The sequence below is a fragment of the Protopterus annectens genome, chromosome 6.part1 (genome assembly GCF_019279795.1).
Source record: "Protopterus annectens isolate FY-2018-M chromosome 6.part1, PAN1.0, whole genome shotgun sequence".
Lineage (NCBI taxonomy): Eukaryota > Metazoa > Chordata > Ceratodontiformes > Protopteridae > Protopterus > Protopterus annectens.
In genome coordinates this window covers 559,836,825-559,850,569 of record NC_056738.1, presented here as the reverse complement: position 1 = coordinate 559,850,569, position 13,745 = coordinate 559,836,825, and the positions used below count along the sequence as shown (strand labels likewise).

The 13,745-nt window shown below is 39.4% G+C and overlaps 1 protein-coding gene across 1 annotated transcript in view; it reads left to right on the top strand.

Annotated features, from left to right (window-relative positions):
- The window catches only part of LOC122805674 (neurexin-2-like), a 2,559,176-nt gene that overhangs the window by 2,480,013 nt on the left and 65,418 nt on the right, over positions 1-13,745 (top strand). The gene's annotated exons all lie outside the window — the stretch shown is intronic.

The following is a 13,745-nucleotide window of genomic DNA, read 5'->3' as shown; positions in this document are numbered from 1 at the left end:
CCACTTTTTCTTTTTGTCTTCATATTTTTTGTATTGTAAAGCTTTCCATGTCAATATTCCTTTGCCTGTATTTCTCTTCAAATACCTTTGGTGCTACTCTTTTTGTATTGATTAATTTTACTTTCTCCTTTTCATAAATATTACACCATATTAAATCTATTTTTCTTTCCCACATCCATATTTATTCTTCAGATGTCTCACAATCTTCCTGTTTCTTCTTACTTTGGGTACTTGTTCCATCTTGCTGTGACGTAACCTGTGTTTGACATTCTAAACCAAATCCTTCACTTTGCAGGCATTCAATAACTTTAGCTTCTGTTTTGTTAACTTCTACTTCATTCATTTTCTTTTCTACATTTTCTCTTTGTGATATTTTTTTATTGTGAAATTTTCCATCTCTTGATGCCCTTGCATGCATTTCTCTTTGAATATCTTTGGAGCTGCCTTTTTGTATTGATTAATTTGGCTTTTGACTTTGCATAAATATTGCACCATATCAAATCTCTATTTCTTTCCCATGTCCATATTTCTTTTTTATACTTTTCAGAAATCTATAGGTTTTGTTGTTTATATTTTTGCACTTCCTTAAATGCTTATTTTTCTGAACATCTAAAAGTTTCTTGGTCTACAAAACAAAGTATTAGTTTAAGGGTGTGCACACTTATGCAACCAGCTTATTGTACATTTTTATTTTTTATACTTTTCCCGTAACAGATTTGTTTGTTTTTCAATTGAATTGTACAGCTTATAGGTCATATTAAAGGTGTTAGTTTTGAAATTATTTATTGTGGTCTGATTTTTTATATCAGAAAAACCTGGCATTTTAACCGGGGTGTGTACACTTTTTATATCCACTGTACCTCAAATTTGACTTTGGTAGACTTTATTTGTCCTCTGAGTTGTCTGTTTAGTTTGATGAGAGTTTTTAACCTGCTGGGTGCTGGACCTCCTAATTTTTGTTACGATTTTCTTCCTTCTGTTATACAGCCTATTGATGGAGCTCTGCTCAACCTCTTAGTAGTTAGGGCATGTGGAAGGTGCCCTTAAGTTTTGAAAATCTGGACTTTTGGTCATTTCCTTGGCAGGAAGTAACTTGAATAGCTTAGGGTCCTTTAACACTAATCTATTTGAACATCTACTCTTATGGTAATTTTACTTACACAACCGAACTTTCCTTGACATGATCTTGTGCAATGATATAAAGTCCCCCATGTCCCTTCTGGTCCTAGCTTCTTTAGTATTGGATCATAATCTTCCCCCATCATCTGGTGTACCCAACAGGGACTTTTTTTCTCTTGACTCCATCCAGCAATCTAATGTTTCTCTACTTGTCAACCCAACAGAATGGTACATAATATTTGAGGTGTAGTCTGATTAGTTCATGGTATAGGGGAAGCATTGCATCTTTCCTTCAGATGTTTATCACTCAGATGGTACTCCAAAGTTCTGTTTGCTGCTACCCTACCATTTCACTCTGCCTTTTGTTTATCTACTCCAAGCACTAGCAGCATGTCTAGACTCTTTTCCTGCTCTGTTAACATCGATTCTACTCTGCCAACTGGTTTACTGAATCTTAGCTACCACTTTTTATCTATTTTATAATTGTATCATAAACTCACTTAAACTTTTTCATTTTCCTCCATTGCCTCATGTTTGTGTCATCAGAGAAAAGAAAGATCCTGTTCTCACTTCCCTGAGATGTCCAAATGGAAAAACATACAGAAGAGTACTGGTCTAGGGACAGAAGCTTGCAGTGCTTTGCTATCCACTTTCCTATTTCTGATATCATAACTTATCACTATATCTTTCTGTGGCCAATTCTTCAGCCATGCAGAAGTTGCACTGCTCTGACTTGGCTGTGCCTAAAACTCCCTAGTTATCTTTTTAGCTTGCTGTGTGGAATGCAGCAAAATACCTTGCTGAAGTCCTGGTAGGCCACATCTATTTAACTCCCTTGTCAATGTAACCAGAATCCTTTTCAGAAGACTGGATCAATGTCAGTACTTATTCTGGCTATGTTCCCATGTAAACTTCTGCCCTAGAGATTGTGTTCTTTCAGGGAATCAAACACCTTCTCATCATGATTCCCCTATGATTTTCCCTGATACTTCTGTTAAGCCAATAGACCTGTAGTCTTTGAACGTGTCTTGCTCTCAATTATACAGCTTCAGTCCTCAGGTAGTTCTTCATTTAAAAGTGATTTGATAATCATTATCATCAGGAAACCTGACAGCTCACTGTCTGTTTTATTGAAAGTTGTAGGAGGCTGTCTCTCTGCTATTTGTGCCCTTCCCAGTTCCTTTTCCACCATATTCTTTATGTTGGAGTCTGGCATCTGCTTTCCCCACTATGCCTTCCCTCCCACCCTTCGGGCATAAAATCCTTCGCCTGCATTTTGTGACAATCAAAGCAAAGTAATCATTCAGTGCTCATGATTTTTATAGCAAAGTCTTCCATTTATAGTCTGCCTAGCCAGGTTGTCTTCCTCCTCTCTACTGTATATTTGAAAGATCACATTCACGTTCCTGATGCCTATATCAGCCCCTTTCTTCTTGCATTTCTGAGGACCATACCACAATTTTTGCCCCTCTGTTAGCTTCTTTGAACCTTTTTTTTCACTTCTGTACCCCTACTCTTCCCTTCTCTTTTCTCTTTTAATTTCTTTTGCTCACAGTCCTCTGTATCTATGTCAGTGCTTTCTTGTTTTTGTCTTTTTGTTTTCTCCTCAAACCCTTACCCATAGAGCTGAGTTACTATCATCGATCCATTTCCATAGTTTAACACTTGTTCTAAATACACCAACTCATTTCTGGTACTCCACTTCAGCGTAGTATAATCCCCTCACCTAAAATCCTACAACATTGTGTTTGCCTTTGTATTTTAAGTCTTTTGTTCTTTGTAAAACAACATAGTGGTAGCTCAGTGCTGTTTAACAGTGCTTTCTCTTCAATACCCAGGACCATGTCTGCATCAGGTATGACCACATCCAAAATTCTATTCTTTCTAATATAGTCCTACAACAGCTGAGTGAAACATTCATGTTACACAAACTTATTTAACTCCTACTCCTTCCCTGTACTGGAAGTCAGACTTTTCTTTGTCCTGTCCTAGAATATAATCAGTTCATAAGTTCCATAAGCACTGTTCATCATGTAAGGATGTTTAAGCAAGCAGTAGCACCCAACAGCATGGGCATTACAAGTAAATGTTTTATAATACTTCAGAGCTTTTCTCCCTGGGCCTCCTTTGAAAATAGACTCGTATACAATTAGACTTTCCTGGTAATCAAATTTCTATAAATAAATAAATAACATCCACCCAGGAGTGTTCTGAGGCCACAGGTGGAGGGCTTCAGCTCTCCTGTGAGGTTTGCTGTTTCACCTGTAACAACCCCCAGAGGGTATTATTGTGCTTAGTTAATAGACTGTCTATTAAGTTGCTTTGCATTTGTTTTATTAATAGCGTTTTTTATATATTTGATGTAAAATATTTTCTCCTCCTAATTATGGAAAGTTGATATTGTATTTGTAATTGTTGGAGGAGTATTTTATACATAACATAAAATTTACATAACAAAGCAGATGACTGATAAAGTCTGCTCAACACAAAATACACACAGATGCACACACATGCATATGTTTATGTACAGAAACACAGAACACAGATGGTACACACATACACACACTTCACATGAGCAAAACCTTAAACAAACCAATTCCACCCCTCCACTCACATTTCTATTTGGACAGTTTAAAACTAAATTCTGTTTCAGGCTGATTGGTGACATAGTTTGAATGCATCTCTCTCTGCTATCATCAGTGGCACGCACACACACACACACACACACACACACACACACACACACGCACGCACGCACGCACACACACACACACACACACACACACACACACACACACACACACACACACGTGTAAATCAGAAAACATGTTTCTGTAATTTAATCAGCTCTTCCACTATTGCTGATGTGAAGAGCAGAGGTCATATGTTTTTCTCCTCTTTTACTGAACCGTGGAATCAAAGTGTCTTAAAGGTCAACTCTGCCGTACACTGTAAACACTCTTGCTGATTGTTTCTTTCTATATAGTTGCTGTGAGTTAATCTTCATTGCTACAACATGATTAACTTGTAAATGATAATTGCAAATACAACATTCAGTTTCACAGTAATGTTTAACAAACAGTATGGCAGTCTAGGTCAGTACAGATCCACTTCTGACCCTCATTAAATTCCTTGTGTGGTGCTACAGTTAATGAAGGGACAACAAATGATGGATTTCAGAAATGTTTATACTCACAGAATATGGAATCATGTCATAAGGCAGTTAGCTTGCTTTTCTGTGGGTTGTCCATGTATATTAGTATACCCTTCTGGAATCTTGTGTAATCAATGTGTTTTATTATTTTTTAAGTCCTGTTTTCTAAAATAAATTGTTACTCTACCTTAATTACTTTTTATATGTGGTCTTGCATTAAATTCCCGTTCATGAAAAATAAAAAATATATATATATAACTAATAATTTCAGTGTCAAAACCTCTATACTTGTGTGCCATTATAAGAAAACGTGTAGGGTCTAAACAATGAACATTCAGTCTTTAAAGACAGATGAAATGATATCTGTAACTTTTAACTGTTAAGAGCATGTGAAGATTTGATATTTTCTACACAAGTTTAAATAAGTGCACAAACCATTAGAAGTGGGTAAAAACACCACATTTATTTTCTAGTTTCATCATAAGTTGCAGCACACTGCACTGACACAGAAACATGTAAATGCACATATATAAACACACACACACACACACACACACACACACACACACACACACACACACACACACATGCACACGCACATGCACACGCACAGTTTTTTCATGTTCAGTCTCTAAAGATCTAAAGTGTTATGGGTAAGGAGCCTCTCTTTTAGACTAGATAGATGCAGTCAGTCTACTGCTGATCACACAGAACTCCACAATGATTTGGAATCACCATATCTCACCTCCTTTGACAGCAAATTACATCTACTTAGAAGTAAGACATTGCACATTTTGCTTTACAATGCAAAGTGTCAGAATGAACATTTTTGTTATGCACAAATTACATTAATTTTAGCAGGCATACACATTAGAAAATGTATTTGGTACATTTCAAAAAGCATGGATTTGTTACAATCCATTTAGCCCAGAAAACAGCTTTAAAAGCATTTCATATAATGTCCTTTAATCACATTGCATTTCTACTGTACTTTAGTTGATCTGTAACAGTACAGAAAATACTCAAGCATTAATAAACTGTATCAAACTGTATCAAAAAATCCAATCAAAAACTAAGTCTTCTATACCGCAACAACAAATATATATCTAACAAATCTACACCTATACTGGCTCAAACATTTATTCTATCATCCCTGCTGTATGCTGCTCTCATACTTACTAACCTCCAAAATAATCTGTTAATCAAACTATAGAAACCACCTATAACAAAATAGCCAGATTCGCAGCTAGTAGTAGCTACAAATCCCATCAGTGTATATCCCCAACAAGGTTAAGAGGGCCTGTGCTCCCCCACATGCTTCAAATATAACAACTACAAATTGTACACAGCATCCTAAATAGCCCCAACTCCTGCCCTGCCTCAGCATCCATAATTACACCCTATACACCCATTCATGACCTCAGAAGCACACAACAAAACCTTCTTCAGGTGACCAAGCCAAACAAAAATATGGAAAATACATTTCAGTCATTCCATCACATACTCCCTGAACAAACTTGTCCCTTCGCTCCACTATCAATAGTGATGAATTCGAAAGCAACTAAAAATTGATTTCCAACATGCATGGATCCGTACTTGTTAGCAATTTACCTAATGGATTTTTCTTCTTCACTCACTTAACATATCTGCCTAGTATCTGCTACCTAAACTGTCTACACATATTACTCTCTCTGCAGCTAGTACCTATGCTATTAAATGCATCTTTGTTGTACTATGTCATGATGTTACTCTGAATTTTTTTTTTTTTTATTTTAGGCACTGCTACATTCATTGTAAATAACTTAATTGCTAACCAAATTTTTCAAACATATTGCTAGTGCATTCTCAAAATACTGTATGTTTGCCTTGTATATATTTGCATTGTATATTTCTCCTTCTCTGTTTTTGTACTGTTAAGTACCTTACAACTTGAATTGTTAGGGTTTTTTTCTTATTTTTTAAATACTTTTTCTGGAGCTTTTCTCCTCGGGTCTCCGCTGAAAAAGGGCTCTCTGGGCCCAGTCAGACTAACCTGGTTAACAAATATAAAAATAAAATAAAAATAAATAAATAATAATAAATGCTTTTAACTTTAGTGTCTGTAATATAAATTTTAAAAAGTCAGTAATTTGGCTATTTAGCTGTTTCAGAAACTGCCATCAATCATGGTACCACATTAGGAGTGTTATCTCATATCATACTTGTGATAGTTTGGGCAGGCTGGAAACCTCTAAAAGAAAATGGGGCAGCATGTGAACATAAGAGTTTGACCTCTCTAGACAAGTCTGTCCTGTTTGACATGTCTCTGTCTAGTGACTTATGCTCAGTTGAGGTTATAGTGAGAGAATGTCTTGTGGATGCATGTCTACTAGTTCAGTCATTTGTCAAGGTGTCTTTTTTGTGTACATAGTGAGTAGGCATGTAGATCAATTCCATCATCACTGATTTGGACTCTCTTATCTCATTTGGACTTTAGGATGGTGGCATTTTACTCTTTTGGCTTTAGTAATTGCTTCCTTGGTATGGACCTCAGTCTCAACAGTATGGACATCTGTCCTCTCGGTTCAAGTAGCCAGCTTCCCAGCTCAGACATCTCAGGCATGGCCTAAATATGTCTCCTGTTTCTCCTTACTCTGGCTGCCATTATCTGTTTGGATCATGTATGACTGCTTTAGGGGGAGGGTGTTGTCTCCCATCTTCTTCCCCCCTCCAGCTTGAGGCAGCTAGAGAATGTGTAGAATGCCTATTCTCATTAGCGTACTTGTATGCAGATTTGGGCCATTGATTATTTTTCCTCAGTTGCTTATATAGAATGGCCTTTGGTTTTCTTCTTTAATTTGTCTGCCCAGAATTAATTGTGTTGGAATCACAACAATTGCACTGCACTGAGTTGTTCTGTAAAACATTCAGGCAATATGTGGATCTGGTTGATTAAGCATTTTCTTAGTTATCTGAATAGTTTCAATCTCTCCCTGCAGATGATATAGTTGAGGTAAGGAAGACTTTATGTAGTATGGCCAACTTCATGCTCTTCAGTGAAATTTGGAAATTCCAATTAATGCAAATTGCCATCCATTGTTGATGATTAATTCAATGGTATCCTCAACTTGAGAATATTATATTAAATCATGATGTCACTTGTTGACTAGTAATCTTGGGTAGGTGGGTTATTTCAATGTCTCCGGAGTAGTAATCCATCATATTTGCACAGTTCAGCTGTGATTTTTCTGACATAGCCATTTTGGCAATGGTAAAGTCATACATTCTCTACTCTGAGTTGGCTTATTTTCTGGAGGTGGCTGACATGCTGACACCACTTTTGCAATATTTAAGTTTATACCTGGCCACCACAGAGACATTTTCCTATGTTTCTGAACTGGTTCAGCCCTTGATGACCCTCATAAATATGCCTGAGCACTTCAGCTCTCTGTGAAGTTAAAGCAGCAGTTCAGTGTCTTCACAACAAAAGATGTTCATGTTTTTACAGCTGTGCTGTAACTGTAAAGGATGTATGCAGCAGATGCTTCTTCTGGTCTATTTGTTAGGCCATCCATTTTTCTCATAACCAATTTTAAAGGTCAGTGACATGATGTTGTCAGTTTCCATATATTCCTCAATCACTGGGTTTGGATCCGACCCTGGAATCCAACTTGACTGTTATTTCTGCATGTGGCCACTAAAAAAGCTCTCAGGCTCCTCCCTTATTCATAATGCACCAACCCCTAACATACCCCAGATCTTGTTTGTCACTTTCGCATTTGGACGTGGTCGCTTTGAGCTCTCAAGTGTTTCAGCATAGAGATACGTTTATTTCTTCCTTTTTATTTCCTGCAACATATTATAATCTTTTCCATCTCCATATCCTCCCTTTCTACATTCTTGAGTGTATTCTTATTGCCAAAATTGGTAATCTCTTCTTTTTTCTGTAACTCTTGCATCCTTTGGTGTAATTCTACTTACCATTGCTAGTATTTTTTCTTTATCTCTATTTTTAAAATTTAAAAAAAATTCTGCTATTTTTCCTTTTGGTATCTTCAAAATGTCTGAAAAAATTCCTTCTTGCTTTAAAAAGTGCCAGAAATGCAGGAATAAGTTGCCAATTTCCAGTGCACACGCATTGTGCATATACTGTTTGGGCCCAGACTATCTTCAAGTAGATTGTTCAATCTGTAAGGCCTTCAACTCACAAGCAGTCGCTGATAGGAAAAATCAATTATTCTTGAAAGGATTGCTCCCTTCATCCTTTTCAAAGTATATTTCTGGGGCTCAGTCCACCCAAAACCTAAGTTAAAGGAGCCTTGAACTAAATCTTCCCGGCCTTTGAGATCCTCAAATCCCTTGTCAGATCCTACCACAGAATAAGCATAAGTTGGATCTGAAGACTGCTCCTGCTCAGTCAACACTGGAGTAGACAAAGGCTTCCTCGGATCCTAGCTCTTCAGATCTGAGGCCTTAGCCTAGGACCAGGTATTCCCCATCCATAGACCTAATACCCTCTAGAGTACCTTCCCCATACCTTGAATCCCACCAGCACTCCAGTTCCCTGTCATTAGCTTCTTCTCTTTCTTCCAGAAGTCTGACTGAGGCTAATGTGAGCAGAACGATGAGGAAATTCCCTTTAGTATAGATACAGATGGGCATTCTCTTGACTCCTACGTCTTTGGGTCAGGAAACCCTTGTTTGTACTACTCCACCAATCTTGTCTCCTTCTCTGATCTGACCTATTATTTTGGAGCCCCTGGATCCGGGTCTCCTGGGACTATCTGGATTGGATCTAAAGATGTTAGCATCTTCAGCTTTGAGGCTGTCTGAATGTACCATCTCTGACAGTTTTGGAGCTGGAAAACTCTTTTAGCTGAAGTATCCTTTTTGGATAAGAAGAGTTAGACTCAACTCCAAAGTTTTCAAAGCCATCTCTTTCCCTCTGATCCTCAGCATTGGACAGCTTGGCTCCAAGCTCTGCCTTGGGAGGACTGCCTTTGGGCAGGGGGAGCTGATGGAGTGGAAGCATGTCTTCTCTGCTCTGTTGGCTCCTTCTCCCTGATGCATTCTGACTTTGAGGTGATGGAGAGAGTGTTCTCTGCTTTGGCAGGACAGATGGTTCCTACCCACTTGGATCTTCCCTTTAAATCCCATGTGTCTCTGTGCCTTGAGCCCCATCATTCTACACCACAGGGGCAGCCAGCCTAAAGTCTCCAGGTTACCCAGCAGGGTATTACAATCTCTTGTTACACTTCTTTGGAGCACCCACTGAAGAGGTCTGTAGGAAGAGGAAGTGCAAGAGGAGGCATGTGGACTCCCCTCAGGGGTTCTTCACCTAAGATACTGATTTTGATGAAGGGGAAGGGTCCCCAAGATGACCACCCAAAGATGTCTCATTCAGAAGCATCCTTGAGATTCTTAAGCAGAGGGGTGTTTAGTCTAACAATAACCCTTCCCCAGAGAAATTGTATTCCTGGAGGTCTTTGGGTCTGGCCCATCTACCTCCTGAGTAACTCCACCTGCCAACAAGTTGATTGACTTGAACTCTAGGTGGGCATAGAAGGACCCTGACACAGCTGAGCCAGTCCCCAAAAGTCTGGATTGGATTCTGGTACTACCTGAAGGAAGAGAATTTTGGAGCAAGGGAGTGCCCATAGATGCTATGGTCATGGTGGCAGCCAGTAAGAAGGAACATGCTGAGCAGAGTTCATCTGTCCATCGCTCTAACAGGGAGTCTAGGGCTTTGGACAGATTTGACAAACATGTGTATGCTTCAGCGACCTTTGCCCTTAGGTCGCTGAACTACTTGGCTCATCTTACAAGACTACAAAGTGACTTGATAAAGGAACTGTCAAAATCCCTTTCTAGGACCACTGCTGCTGAGATTCAGACCTTTGTGGCCTCACAGTTGGCAACCCTAAAATCCACTTCTAATTCATCTGTGAGGCGTATCTCTCATGCAGCTGAAGGTACCTCAAGGTTGCTGTGTTCAGGTATTTTCATCAGGAAGCATGCCTGGATGCACTTCTGTGATTTTGCGGAGCCCTTCAAGTCCTTGTTTGCCAGTGTGCCCTTTGATGGCAGTTCATTGGCTGTAAGGTAAGGGACACACATTCCAGATGTGAGCAATATGGAAAGATGCTCTATGCAATGGGAGTATGTTTCTCAGCCTCTCAATGAACCTTCTCTAGGAATCAACAAGGTGGTCAAAATATACGATACAGAAAGTCTCAGGGTCTTTTCCAAGATCCATGTAGAAATAGTTCCCTCAGAGGCAGGGGAGGAATTCAAATGGAAGATGTCACCCACGCGGCAGAGGAGGCTGCAGAACCAAGGGTCTAGAGAGTCTACCAGCACTCCTACAGGAGGCCCAATTGTCCCCTTCTAATGGAAGTTGGGGGTCGATTATCCCTGCATCAGAGAGCCTGGATAGACGTCACAAAAGATTTGTGGATGCAGAGGATTATTTCCAGAGGTTATATAATTGCCTTTCCCTTCCACCTCCATCTGTATTCAAATTTTTTGATGTTACACCCAGTCGGGGGAAAGCATCAGCACTAAAAATACAAAATCTGCTAGAAAAAGAGCATAATCAGGAGGTTCTACTAGACCAGATAGAATCTGAAACATACTCAAGATTATTTTTAGTTCCAAAGAAAACAGAGGACTGGAGACTAATTTTGGATCTCAGCAACTTGAACAAATCAGTTTGACATACAAAGTTTGGATAGTCACGGTTGAGTCCAGTCTTCCCTTCTTGTGCAAAGAAAGTTGAATGTGCTCGCTTGACCTTCAAGATGTGTACTATCACATAAAAATGAACAGACAATCTAGAAGATATCTATGCATCCGATTGGGAGCCAGTCATTACCAGTTTAGAGCACTGCCCTTTGGCCCCAACACAGCCCCCTACGGTGTTCACCAAATGCATGGCAGGGGTAGCAGCTCACTTCAGACTGCAGGGATTCTGAGTGTTTCCGTACCTGGATGATTGGTTCATTATCACCCCAACCACGCATCTACTAATAAGAGTATGAGATCAAATACTCCAGACTTGCTGTCATCAGAGGATAACCATAAATCTCAGTTAGCACTATCTCAAACACTGCACTTCATAGGAGCAGTTTTCTACACAGTATCAGTGACAGCTTCTTTTTTTCTCTCACGAGTACAAACAATCAGACTGCAGGTTAGAAAAATAATTCACAGTACCACAATCTCAGCCTGATTGATTCCACAAGCCTTTGGATCCATGTTGGTGGCTATAGTCCTAATCCCTTTAGCAATATTTTTACATGAGAATTCTTCAATGAATGTTAGCAACACAATGCTCTATTCTTAACAATACATGTCAGACCAAATACGACTCACTCAGCCATGCAAGAGATACCTTTGGTGGTGGATTCAATCAGATCTGGTTCAACAAGGTCTTCCTTTCATTCTGTCTCAGCCCGAGGCCATAGTGACTATGGACACATCCCACACTGTGGGGGAGGGGCACTTCCTGGGGAAAATATTCCAAGGCATTTGGTTCCCTGAAGAGGCCAATATGCATATCAATGTCCTGGAAATGCGAGCAGTGCTGTTAGCATTGTAGACTATCTCCCTTTTGGGATGATTACAATTCATGCAGACAATATGTCAGTAGTTTGGTACATCAACAAGCAAGGAGGAACCAATTCTTAACCCTTGTGTCAAGAAGCCCTCAGAATGTGGCAATGGGCGATCCCATCCAACCATTTTCTGATAGCAATGCACATTCCAGGGCAGTCCAACGTGATGGTAGACAAATTGAGCAGGTCCAAACTATTACCTCATGAGTAGTCTCTGAAAATGAAGGTGGTAGAAATGATTTTTCACCAATGGTGCCGTCATTGCTGCAGTCTCTTGGCATCTCCCCTGAACAACAAGTGCAGCAGCTTTTTTTGCCCTAATCCCCCCACCAGGGGAATCACTGAAAGATGCTGTACTACATGCTTGTCCCCCCTAGTCTCCTCTGTGCATAGCCCCCAACTCTCTTGATCCCCATATTTCTACAGAAAGCTTTCCAGTTGAAGAGCAGAGTCATCCTCATTGCACCTTACTGTCCTCAACAGATTTGGTTCCCCTTTCTTTTGCCTCAGTAATTTACCCACCTTTGATTGTGGATCCTATTCCAGACCTCCTGTCTCACCCAAGAGGCATGATGCATCCAGAAATCTCAAACCTAAAGCTGACAGCGTGATTTCTCCACTTCCTTTAATAGCCAGAAAACCTATGTTGTTATCTCCTGTCCATCATATAGATTTATCTTCCCATAAAGCTTCTACTAGAAAACTTTACAGAAGTAAATGGAAGAGGTTTGTTTTTTGGGTGCTTCAGAAACATACTGACCCCATTTCAGTCCCTGTACAAAGTGTCCTTGAGGTTTTGGGTACACTTTTCAGCAAATGAGCTAGCTCATCATCCATTAGAGTTCAATTAACAGCCATCTTTAATTTTCATATTGGATTTGAGAACTCCACCTTGGCTTCATTTAAACATTGTAAGGACTTCTTTCTTGAGAGGTGCCCTTCTTTTGAGACCGCCTTATAAAGATCCAACTCACCCATGGGTCTTAAATTTGGTAATGCAGGCCTTGAAACATTCCCCCTTTGAACCAGCGACGAATTGTGATCATATGTTTCTGACCTGGAAAACTATCTTTCTGGTGGATATCACCTCTGCTAGAAGAATTTCAGAATTTCAAGCATTGTCTTCTAAACTTTCCTATTTGATTTTTCATAGGGATAGAGTATAGTTACAAACCAATCCTTCTTTCCTTTGTAAGGTGATGTCAGAATCTACCATCAACCACTCCATTAATCTGCCACTTTTATTCCAAAATTTGTAAACAAATGTGAATATATGTTGCACTTATTGAATGTTCACAATTATTTTTTGACTTACATAGAACAAACAAAATTAGAACAACAGATCAATTATTTCCCTCCTTTGCATATTCTAAATTGGGTAAATCAGTTGCAAAGGTGACTTTAGCCAGATGGCTAATGGATTGTATATGCCTACAACAAGTTGGGATTGTCCTTACCAAAACCTTTAAGAGCCCATTCAACTACATCCATGGCAACTTCTTCAGTATTTCTATCTAGGGTTTGCATGAATGACATATGAGCAGCTTTGACTTGGGCTAATCCCCATATCTTAATTACTCATTACAAACTGGATTGGGACTCGAGGAGAAGAGCAACCTTGTTTAACTGTGCTTAGAATATCCTTCCTTCAAGCCCACCTGGGATTTCAGTTAGCTGGGGACTCTGTCCCAATGGTTGAGGATGAATGAAAATTGACAACATCAGATAAAGAAGTTATCTACTTACCATAAATCTGTGTTGTCCACTTTCATTCTTCATCAACACCCCTCCTAGCAAGCTCCAACCTCTTTCACAATTGATTTCTGGAAGAACAGGAGCTTATAAGGACACCACTATTCCTTATGTTGACCTCCAGA